Source organism: Lepisma saccharinum, chromosome 14 (assembly GCF_977018435.1).
Source record: "Lepisma saccharinum chromosome 14, izLepSacc3.1, whole genome shotgun sequence".
In the NCBI taxonomy this organism is placed as follows: Eukaryota; Metazoa; Arthropoda; class Insecta; order Zygentoma; family Lepismatidae; genus Lepisma; species Lepisma saccharinum.
In genome coordinates this window covers 39,005,632-39,018,134 of record NC_139242.1, presented here as the reverse complement: position 1 = coordinate 39,018,134, position 12,503 = coordinate 39,005,632, and positions in this window count along the sequence as shown.

The window sequence follows — 12,503 nt, the reverse complement described above, 5'->3', positions numbered from 1 at the left end:
TAATATTTTCAGGAAGAGACTGGAACTTAATATCCTTGCAAGAAAGCACAAGTTCGATATATACAATATAAAAAGTTCGCTGAAGAAATAACTGTCTAAGAAAACCAATTTTCAATGCAATCCAACTACCGCAAAACTGACCTACGACCGTATTTAAAGAATTAAGGACCATTACATACATAGCTATCCTAATTTTAATGGTTCAGTTTTTTTAAAAAATTTGTTGTGCAGGCAACTGTAATTTATAATCATTATCTGTCTATATGCAAGACAAAATTGTGAATTTAAGTTAAAAAAATTTACGTACCGTTTTTTTGTACATTAACAGGCAGGTAAGGTAATATCCAACTGTTAAAATTTAACAGAATGTCTGTTAATTTATAAAAACGGGCTTCAACTGTTTTTTTGTTTTTTTAAAAATTTTGTCAGTTATCTGTGCATTGGCTAAAATGAGAACTATAGATGCCGCTGGTAACCGTTCTTAATATTAGACAAAGTCACTCACACACGCTAAACAATACATAGACGTATAAAGAAATAATTGAAACTTAAATTCAAATATTTAATCTTGGATAAAGATGTTCATTATTATAAATTGTGGTATTGTGCACAATGTATATGTATATCACATATATATAGATATATATCAGAAACTGAATCATTAATATTAGGTTTCGTATATAACATAACAATATTTTAAGAACGATCGTTGTTATACCTAGGTATATTGGACTGTAATTTCTGTACTGAACTTATTACAGTGGATTGCTTGAGTTGGTGTTTAAAGTCCATTTTGTGCACAGTAAGGCTAATTGGGACTGGACCTAGAGTTTAAAGTGGAATCCGAACCACTATGTGCCTCCACCGGGTATCGAACCCGGGACCCTTTTTACAGTGGAGTTAGTAGGTTTTTCATGTAACATTTCTGGGTGTCCAAAATTGGAGATAGTATTGAAACGCAAATTGATGAATCGTCAATAAATACTGTCTTGTTGCGTCGATATTTTCACGGAAGGGTTCAAAAGCAACGTAAAATAAGAAATATTTATTATTGCAATTGAGCATAGGGATATTTAGTCCCTTATACAATGGAGCCACATCAATTAATTCCACCGTAATTTTATTTTACGAGAACCTGGGGAGGATGAGTGACGTCATTGGTCCTGGTTACGTGACAACGGATAACTTCACCGCGATGGATACTCGCACTCCTGACCCAGAGTGCGTTCCTATGAGGGAGGGAGGGAATGAAAAAACTGAGCGTTACGCACGTCAGTCGCGCATACCTCCGACCGCATTTTTTTCTCTCCCCTCACTGGTTTTTGTTCGGTGCGTGTGTGGGTGTGCGCGACACGCACTGACCGCCGAAACGCTTGCGGGCTGGAGAGGGCGATGCGGAATCACTTGCGGTTTGTCGTCGAACGCGCTCACACAGCGATGTGTCATTTGGCCAAACCGACCGCGGTCCATCGGCATCGCGTAAATCGCACGCTGTTGCTTCGTTTTCATGGGACGGCTCTCGCACGTTCGGGACAAAAAACAGCCGATCAAAGCCTGGATCTTCCGCGAAGGAAATTCCTTCCGAAACGAATATGAAATGGAGTGTGATTTCTGCGCAGGCGCGGTCGTTATTATAGGATGTATCGAAATCAGGTGATATGGAAACCAAAAGACACTTGCGGCCCTCTGGAATAGGGAAAATTGCCTATTTATTCATCCTGTCTCCATTTTGTTTGTTAATGTTTCACGACTTTTCTTCTTTCAATTTATTCGTTCTTATCTCTACTCTAAATAAATAAATATTACACGATCATTTATCTTTCTATGTTTTTACCTTAATTTTCTCTCGTTTTATCAACATTTTCTTCCACTCTTTGTCGCTTTTTTATTTATATTTTTCTTCTCCATCCCCCCCCCCTCTCTCTCTTTGTGTTGCTACCTCCATTTGGTGCAAGGTACATAAATCTTAATCTCCAACCTTAGCTAGAATATATACAGGGTAGGGGTCTTTGTAGACAACGAAACCAGACAGGATGCCTTCCAATGGAGACGTTTAAACGTATATATTATTTGAACACAGAATACATGGAATAAGAATATTTACATGATAAGTTACATTCTTCTGTAATTTTCATTCACAGTCAACTTTCATCTCAATATGTTCTTTATTATTTCTTTTTTCGATTTGAATATTCTTCTATATGACTTCCTTCTTAATGGAGGATCTGGACCTGGACTTCCTCTTAATGTAGTCTGGATTTCCTTCTTAATGGACGAACTTGATCTGAACTTTGTAACGGTATACTTTGTGCTTTTAAGCTGATTCTCAGCAACATACACAATATACACAACCATACATTTTTGAATCCTTGTCCCGAGGTTCAAAACTTGCAGTACCTGAAGTTCTGTGGATGCTAGTTTAGGCAATAGACACGTACCTCTTCAAATTACAACTTAACGCCCATTTCCTTTTAGATATATATAGGTTTATTCATATTATATTTACAGAAGTTAATTCTTGGCCGTTATTCACAAAATTACATTCCGGTGTACCCTGTCCCCCCTTCCCGAAGAGAGTGTGTAGACTCGCGTAGCCACTGGCTCCACGAGTAAAAAAAAAATATAACCCTCAGTACCAAAAAAGGTGGCTGAAGGTATGTGTGTTGTGTACCCGGTTTCCCACATGAAATAAACTATTGGAATAATGTGAAAAGAGCAAGTGTGCGTATTAAAAGAAAGAAAGTTAACATCCCCGCCGTCGGTTCACATAGTAAGGAAAGAAAGCTCGCCCAGCCGCTCCCCTTAGAGAAAAAGATACCTCTTACATTGCTGTACTCCGCCAAATATCTGAGAGTGACTGCTCCCTTCCCTTCCTTTTATAGGCCCCGCTAATGACCTAAACCGTTACTGGAAACTTACCGCTCCCCAACGGCCAAGAACCCAAAAGTACAGGAATACATAGCCATACACAATTTATAACATAAAAAAGGATCCAGTAATGATCGCATCATTACAACTTCCTTCTAAGTAGACGATCTGGATCTTACAATTTTTCCTTTAGGCTTTAGGGAACTATACTAACTTCCTGCCTTGAGGCTGCGATTGGATCGCGCCAACACTAAATATGTCCAACCTAGGGTGTACTTGCGCCAAATGACTGACCCTCGCATCCAATCCAAGTAGCCAGAAGTGCCGTGGGGCGTCGGCTGGAACGCGCCGTCCCGTCACTGGGGTAAACAAAATTTCCACTATTGGAAAGGCATATCAAATCAGACATTTAAGATCTGTTCAAACACAAATGTGTATCAGTGCTCTGACTTCTTTAGTTTTCTGATCAATTTACATATGATTACTAGTTTGATTTATCAAGTATATACATTAATTTATTTCTTTTATATTTATTCTTTGTCTTCTTATAATATACTCTATTGTTTTTCATGTTTTCAATTTCCTTTGTTCTTATTTATAAAGTTATTCACATATATTATGTTAATTCTTAAGCTTCCATGCCTGGTGCTGCCATCTCTATTCCTTTTTAGCAAACTATTTACATTACTTGGTCCTTTTTGGTACGTAACAGTGTACGTCGCTATTTTATTATCTTGTATTTTCTCTCTCTCTCTCCCATTTTCTTCTTTTCCATCGCTCTCTCTATTTGTCTTCCTATCTCCTTTCACTCTCAATTTCCCCTTCTATTTTACTTACACTTTCTCACATTAGCTACCACTTTCTTTTTCTGTCGCTTGTATTCTACCATCCTCTCTCTCTCTCTCTCTCTCTCTTTTTCTGTCACTTCTCTCCTTCTTGAGAGAATAAATACATAGGATCGCCAAAATACCTACCAGTTATAGACAGATAGGAGTAGCCTAATGGTAATAATAATTGAAGAACATTCTCATTAGAAAGTTTCTATGGCTCTAAAGAAAAAGAACAATTAAAAATTTAATTGAAAACATACAAGCAAGTTAGCGAATACAAAGACATAACCTAACCTTTGATACATTGATTGGTTTGGTTGGTATATTTTACTTCGATTTTCTGCCGCAATTGCGAAGATGAGGATGAGTTACGATGTGATGAAAGTGAAGAACGGATAAATAACACCCATGCCCAGACAGTGATTCGAACCCAGGACCCCTGGTGTCGTAGGGACCCCAACCTAACATGAGCAATAATGGTGTTGACACTTGAAGGACAACTAAGACAGGTATATCTACATCTTCGGTTACTCAGCGTATTTCACTTCCTGTACTAAATGAGTTCATACCCCTTACATGTAGGCAAAACAATTAACAGTTCTGGATATCCAGGTTACTGACATGTAAGGGGCAAGAACTAGAATGCTGTTGACCTGTATGTCGTTTGAATACGACGCAATAAATTTAATCGCTTCTTTAGCCGCCTTCATAAGATGTAGGCGTAGAACGTTGACAAACTTTTACGGTGTAGGGAGGGGGGGGGGAGACATAAGTGGGAACAACTTTTCTTAATAAGTTTCTCTCCTTGTAGCCGCCTTGCAAACTGAGCGCGAAATGCATCAAAGCAAGTTTGATGCATTTTTGGTGCATCAATGGAACCGCGGCGGTCTAGAAGTCGGCCTCCGTGGCGGAGTGGTTAGCTCAGCGCGATACGACGCCAGGGGTCCCGGGTTCGAATCCCGGTTAGGGCATGGGTGTTTTTGTTTGTCGGGGGGTATTACCGCATAGGGGTATTCCTTTTAAAAATCTATTTTAAAAAAGTCGTTAGGGCGTCTCACTGGCACGCGGGAGTCCTGGGTTCGATTCCCGCGTTAGGTGATCAAAGGTCGGAAATTTTCCGAGCTTGTCCTCGCATAAAGCGGCTCTGGGGTTCACGCAGCTTCAATGGTCACCTGGGGAGGCAACTCTGTGGAGCAAAGGCGGCCGGAGCGGCCGGAGTTTAGACGCACCCGTTACTTACATGTGATTGTTATTTGGGAAAAACTTTTTTTTCAACAAACCACTTATTTGTTAGCTATCAGAAAACGCTTAAATAAGTTCCATACAATGAGCAGTTTTTTCTCCATTCATCTTTTTATGTGAAAAATTGTCATTTTTAAAAGAAAAACAATTGAAATTCGATTATCTCGAAAACTACTAATTTTCGGACGGGGTATCATATGGTCAAATTTATTGCAAATTGTCTCTACTTTAACACCTTTCAGGGAATACATCTAATTACCAGTTACCCTGTATAGGCATACATTGCGACTTGGGCGCCGCGGAATTTTTTTTTAAAAAATACTAAGGGTGCCGTGAAACGAAAAAGCTTGGGAACCCCTGGATTACGTCATAACTCCCGACTGATTTCAAATTTCCCAAACGATGGTTTCTTGCGATTAAGTATTCCCTCCACATACTTAACTATATTATGTAATTTATTCTAAGTATACACAGAACCTTATTTATTGAAAACTATTGAACAACGTCCAGGGTGTACCGTGACGAAGAGAAGCTTTGGCGAAACATCTTAATTAGCATCAAGAACTGGAGGTTTGCAATGTCGAGCTGTGCGAAATATTACTTTATGGCCTCAGAAAGCTATTACATTATCTAACAAGAAATGATCCAGGACTGTAAAGCTTGAGGCACTCTATACCTGTAGAAAGGAAGTCTTTTAAACGAAGGCTACAAGGAAAGAAAAGACGAGGCCATCTCGGAAAAACCACACACAAAAAAAAAACCTTAAACGGTTCGTGGTTACGACGGCTACCGTTTCTCTAAACCATCTAATTTTGACACACGGCAACATGAGCCCGTGGGGCACTGGTAATGGATTCTGGGGAAAAAGCTAAATAGATATTTATTTGTGGTGGCGGTACCCCCGTTCGGAGGTAGCGGTTTGGGTCAACGCATTTAACCCTTGGGTGGTGATACTAATGCTAAGAGGAAAGGTAAACCCATCAGAAACGCGCCACCTATTTCTTAACGTCTCCATTACTTACGATCTCCAGACAGTGTTGCCACAATGACAAAATTTCCCTCTGGAAGGGAAAAATTTCCCTCTTCCGCCAATTTATTCCCTTCACATAAAGAAATCATATAACAGTAATAAAGTGAATAACGATAATAATAATTAGGAGCAGCAATAGTAGTAGTAATAGTAGCAGCAGTAGTAATTTCCTTGGTCCATGTTCATATATACGATAAATGTTATACAGATTAATCATACATATGTTTGTAGCTAGCATCGGCGTCAGGAGAGAGGGTCGAACGGGTCCGCCGTCGACCCCACACCCGGAAAATTGGCATCGTTCATTTCAAGTTACAACAAAATTTGCTAATTTTATTGCCAATAATATAAATTAAGTTCAAATAGTTAGAATTCGAACAGGATAAAGTAAGAAAATGCATTTGATTGAAAAAAAATTGACTGAAAAATTCAGAAACTAGTTTCATATTCTACCATTTAATCCAAAGAATTAATGGTTCCTCATTTATCGAAATTCCAAAGAATGAGGTGAGAGGTCATAACGTAAACTCTATGAGTAAAATTTCCTCTTACTTTTAAAACTCTTTCTTGAACAAGACGTGCAAAAGTTAATAACACAATGCAAACTAACTGCATGAAATGTAGAAGAAATAATGGAAAACAGTTGTGCGTAAATCTTCACTCGTCTGGTGGAACGAGTAGGAAAATCTCCCCATTAAATAACACTTATAAAAATAATAAATTTCGAATAAAATCTGTTTATTTTTATTAGTTTAAGATATATTATTGTTTAATAACATTTGTAGCCGTGATAATCATAATAATTGTTTCTAGTATTCAACTTTTCTTAACGTCCTGTGCCCCTCTCCCCTGCAAACATCTCTTCGAGTCAAGATGTTCCAGGTTGTGTTTGTTCCAGCACCCACCTTCATAAGTTCATCATCATTTGAACAAATGTTGAGTGTGATGTCTTCAAATTTTCCTGAAATGTTCATATCTTTAATCGAATTTCAATCTTCTTTTTAAAGGAAGGGAAATTTCCCTTTGATGTTGCAACACTGTCTTCGGCTACCTTTCGGAGGAGCGAATGCATTTTTCCTTCTGCCTCTGCAAACCTGTTCCTTCCCATTTCTTTATTTCGCCTCCCGAGGCACCCGAGACCCTGTCATCTGCTGCTTATTATAGCTATTCGGCGTGGTAAAAGGGTGATCCGTTGAACACACTTCTGTAATTTCTTTCCCCTGATTTCCCTTCCCCAATTTGTTGTCCTCTTGTGACGTGTTTTGGCGACAAATCGGAGGTTATTGTTCCGAAAGAACAAAGAGAGCATGCATTCATTTAGTGGCGTACTTCAGGAGCTTGAGACCTTAGGAATTTCTTGAAACCGAAAAATTAGCAGACTAACCAGGCTCTGACGCTTGGACTGACAAACAATATAATCCTCTGTGAGAATTGTGTTGTGTGCTGTCATTATATGTCTGTGATTGTCCTTGCGTAAAATCTCATCTTATCGCCAACCATTCTCAGCTTCGCGATTAGCCAAAAGTGGCAGAAAAGTGAAGTGTAATAATACAAATCAAAATATTATTATTAAAAACACATTGATTCATTGAGTTCCTTCGCTTTTCTGCCACTCTTGACTAATCGCGAAGATGAGGATGAGTGATGATACAATGAAATTGATGAAGACATATTGACAAGGAACACCGATGCCCAGGCTGCCTGTTAAAAACGCATGCTGACACACAAATGCTTATTTTGTATGTCACTATAACCACAGTTGAATTTTTGGAGTATACAGACTAGACACACAATAATTGGCACAACTAACGCCTAGGCTCCTAAAAAAAATAGATAAATATGACACTAGTTTCAAGGTAGTGGTCTTATATATTACTTATTAAGTATATTATTATAGTGATTCTTTTTATTTGGAAAATAATATAAAATATTTCAGTATTACCTAAGCTTAATGGCAACGGCAATATCTTTACACATAGAGAAAGTAGACGAGACATCGGCTAGAAAGATACGGTATAATATACTGAGGTGTTAGAAGCATTCTACGGTGCCGGAAACACAGTTCCAACTTGCTACAACTAAACTGTGTCTTTTTGTGGTCGGCAGTGTAAGATTTGGAACAGAATCCGTGGTGAAAGCGGTACGGAGAGACGGAGAGGGAGAGAGATGAAGGTACATAAAGAGGAGAAAGAAGATGGGAAAAAGTAGTGCAAGACAGAACGAGAAAATGAGAGATAGAGGCAGAGAAGAAAGAAAGAAATATAATAACATAAAAACAGAGAGAGAAGTTGAAAGAGAGTTAACAAAAGCGGAGAAACCGTAGAGAGAGAGAGAGAGAGAGAGAGAGAGAACGAGGAAATGAAAGAAAACCAGAGAGGGAGGAAGAGAGAGAGAGATGAAGATACAGAAAGAGGAATCATTGATTGATTTGCTTTACTTTACTTCGCTTCTACTGCCATTTATGGCTAATTTGCGAAGATGGGTATGGGTGATGATATGATGAAATTGATGAAAGAACGTTCAACAGGCCAGATTTGTACTCAGGACCCCTGGCAGAGAAAGAGAAGAGGTAAGGGGAAATAGTAGGACAAGACAGAATGAGAGAATAAAAGAAAGATGTAGAGAGGAATTAAAGAAATATAAAGACATAAATTCAGAGATAGAAGTTCAAAGACAATTAAAAAAGCGGAGAAACAATAGAGAGAGTGAGATAGAGTGAGAGAGAGAACATGGAAAGATATGTAAAACCAGTTAAACCGAAGAGAGGGAAAATATACATAGAAGGAAGGTGAAAAGGAGGCAACAAAGCAGTAGGACCTAACCAGTGATGTGCGTCTACGCGTAAACAACGATAGTCTACATTCTACACATAGACTATTTTATATACGTAGATTACGTAATCTATGTAAACACCATAGCGAAAGGTGATAACTTAGCAAAGGGCGCCGTGGAAGTAAATCAAAATTATACTGCGTATCAGTTCCTGATGTATAAGGAGAACTTTTCATACTCGTTCTTCCAAATTCGAACAATTTCTCACCTAGGGAAAAACCTAATATAGGAAATATTCTAGTGTTTTACGGAAAAAAGACCACTCTTGCCTCACGACTGCCATCCGTTGTTGTTTTTTGCATACTATTTATCTTGTCCATACTTGATAATAGAAGAGAAGAGCAATTTTGTTGCAAATAGGATTCTTTTCATTTCGTTAGGAACCAATATAGTTGAAAATGTCACTTTCCTTTCATGAAACCCTTGAAAATTAATTTTAATGCGCTTTAGATTGTCTACGTAGTCTATGTAAACTACAACCCAATATAATCTACGCGTAGATTACTTGTAGACAGCGCATGTAGATTTAAACTTATAGTCTACGGCACATCACTGGCCCTAACTGAAGCAGAAGGAGAGAGAGAGAGAGAGAGAGAGAGAGAGAGAGAGAGAGAGAGAGGTACAAGCAGAGAACGAGAGATCGAGCGAGGCCTGCTGGCCGAGTGATCCAAGCCGACAAGACACTCCGCACTGCATATCTGACCTTGGGAAACAGGTATTCACGTCATGAACTTACATCACACATAAATTACGGGAAGATCATGCTAGTAATTACTACCTTCGGAAAGTACGTATGAACATCTGGCTTACATCGCTTGCATTCTGTAAGCCACATTCGTCACAAGAGCAGCCAATCGCATCGGACGCAAAAACAAAGGCAGGCAACAACGATCTTGCCATGGGAAGGAATGTCCACGCACAAAGAAAGAGCGAAGGACCACAATTTGTCGGAATCAGCGACCGAAACCCTTAAGGGAACCAGCGTTGGGCGTTGGAACGTTTGTAATTAACACAGTACGTATGTACAGGATACAAGATCTTCTAGAGTCCTCTCCATTCGATGGTGTAATGGTTACCATTACGACATCTTAAAATAAAAGGGTCCCGAGTTCGATAGCGTTTCGGTTCCCAAACTGTACGTCCAGTCCCGATTAGCTTACATGTGCATAAAGTGAACAAAAAGCAAAACACAAACTCAAGGAAGAAAACCACCTTGAAAGGGGGCACAGAATCTCCCTCGCTCTATACATAGGATACATTATATAATGTGGTGTAAAGGTTAACCCTTTGCGAAGACACCAGAACGACAACCTACCTTTCACGTAGTACACCCTGGACTGCATTTTGCAGAGTAGCGAGGCCCTGGCGCCTGGACAGTATAATTGGTATAATCCTCCTTAGCGATTTGCCAAAAGTGACAGAAAAGCGAAGTAAAATAAATCATATCGATCAATCAATCTATCGAAATAACCAACCATAAGATAACCTTTCTAGGAACCTTTTAAACAGATCAATTTAAATACGATCCAGGAACCTTTTTTTCAATGAAACAATACGCAACTTGGACCGAATTTAAATTGTGCGAGAAAAAATGTTCCGGTCTTGCAGTGGAACCCAATAAACCTATTAGAATTTATGGATTCGTGGACCTTAAACGACCCTGCTAAGAAGCACGTGTTAGTAGAACAATCATAATATTGCGTACCATCGTTCCAGCCTCAAGAACCAATCAAAGCAGCCCACCCAGACACCATAAACCACTTGACACCCAAGAAAGCCGACCTTTGCCTGAACATTTCTTGCCTATTTTCCTATTCCCAAAGCGTGGTAACAACCATGAGGCTGTTCTATTCAACCCCCCGAATCATCGAAAACACAATAAACGAATACTTTTTTGTAAGAAGATCTACACTGTCAAAGAAATTGTAGAATATGATACCATTACATTCTCCCTATACTTGTACATATTCATTCTGTTCTATTAAAATGTTAACAACTTTCTTTTCTGACAAGAAACTGTTATTGGGGGTTGTGATCTCAAACGTAAAAGCCAATAAGGCCCCGTTAAGATATTCTTAAGTTGGGCTCAAGTATAGTTTCTGTGGTAGCCTAAGTGTGTGATATGGTTTATTTCACTTCACCTTTCTACCACTTATGGCTAATCGCGAAGATGAGAATGAGTGATACTCGCAAAGGACACCCTGGGACCACTGGCGTCGTTGCGCGTTGTGCTAACCACTCCGCCGGGGTGTAAGGGGTGCTCCTTCCACGTAGTGCACCCAATAGTCAACCTCACTTCCACGTAGTACACCCTGGACTGAAGACTAACGAGGCTCTGGCGACAGGCCCCTTGGCCAGTATAATTTTGTTTGTATTGTCCTGTTGTCCTTATGTGTGCTGAGTGACCGTTTACAGCCTCAGCTTTTAACAGAAGTCAGAACATTTTAAGATTTTTAATTATGCAACGTTAGAGTTGTCCTTTGTAATGATAAGGGGCTGGCCCCCGTATAATGTGACGGGAGCAAAGTAGCCTAAGTGCTGACGCTCCCACAATTTTAAAATCAAATTCAAATTCAAATAACCACTCCGCCACGGATGTAGATGTGCACGCTGGAAAATAACTTCATTTCAGCATATTAACTGATAGAGGAGAAGGTCTAAATATGGGCGAAGGTTTAAGTATGGGTTTTGGAGTTATCAGCGCTCCCGGGTGCTGCAGCCTGGCAGAGGCTATTGGAGCTGGTTATCTGTCAAGGACAAAGGTTGCGGCGCCAAGAGAAAGTGGTGGTTAGTTTCGGCCTTGGACCCTGTTATAGGATTGCGACCTCCGAAAATTGTTTGCAGGTATGTTTTAACTCAGCGTTTTCTGAATTCTCATCTGCATTGTATAGGTTACATAAAACAAATGTGGGCTTTTATAATGCCATGATTTGTTTGCAAAATATGTACCACAGAGAGCGAAAATAAATTCAACAAGAAAAATAGCGTGATGGTCTAAATATGGGCTATGACATGTTGTCTAATGCTGAGATCACATTTTAAACAAATATTTGGATGTTTTTGTTAATTTCGATTTTTCCCATTGATTTTCAAAACAACAGATTATTCATAAATATGAATTTTATAATGTTTTAGCGATAAATGACTGTTTTTTATTTTAATTGCTTTTTGTGATATTGCCACTACTAGCCCATATTTAGATCACAATTTTTAAATACATCATTTTACCATTTTTTTGGAAATTGCTTTTTTTTAGCATGCTATTACATTTAAGTATATATTTCATAGATACGCATTTTAAAGGCAGGTGCTTGATATTTTAATTTTTTCCCTCCGAAAATGACAAAATAAAAAGGGGGGGCCCATATTTATACCTTTTCCTCTATTTTACATCGCCAATTCAATTGTCAAGTTCAATTTCGCAGTTCGAATCCCGGCATGGGTGTTCACCCTCATCTTCGCTATTGGTCAAAAGTGGCAGAAAAGCTAAGCAAAATAAACCAAAAAATCAATCAAGTTCGACGACGCTATGACTGCAGAATTGACGATGAGGGATCGTAAACAACATCCATGCCCAGCTGAGAATCGAACCCGCGAAACCTCTTTAATGATCCCTTGTTCTTCCGATCCGTGGCACGCAATGAAACTTGGGAGCAGAAGCGAAGCGACATTCATCATTCATAATCTCTTCCGCTGTCATC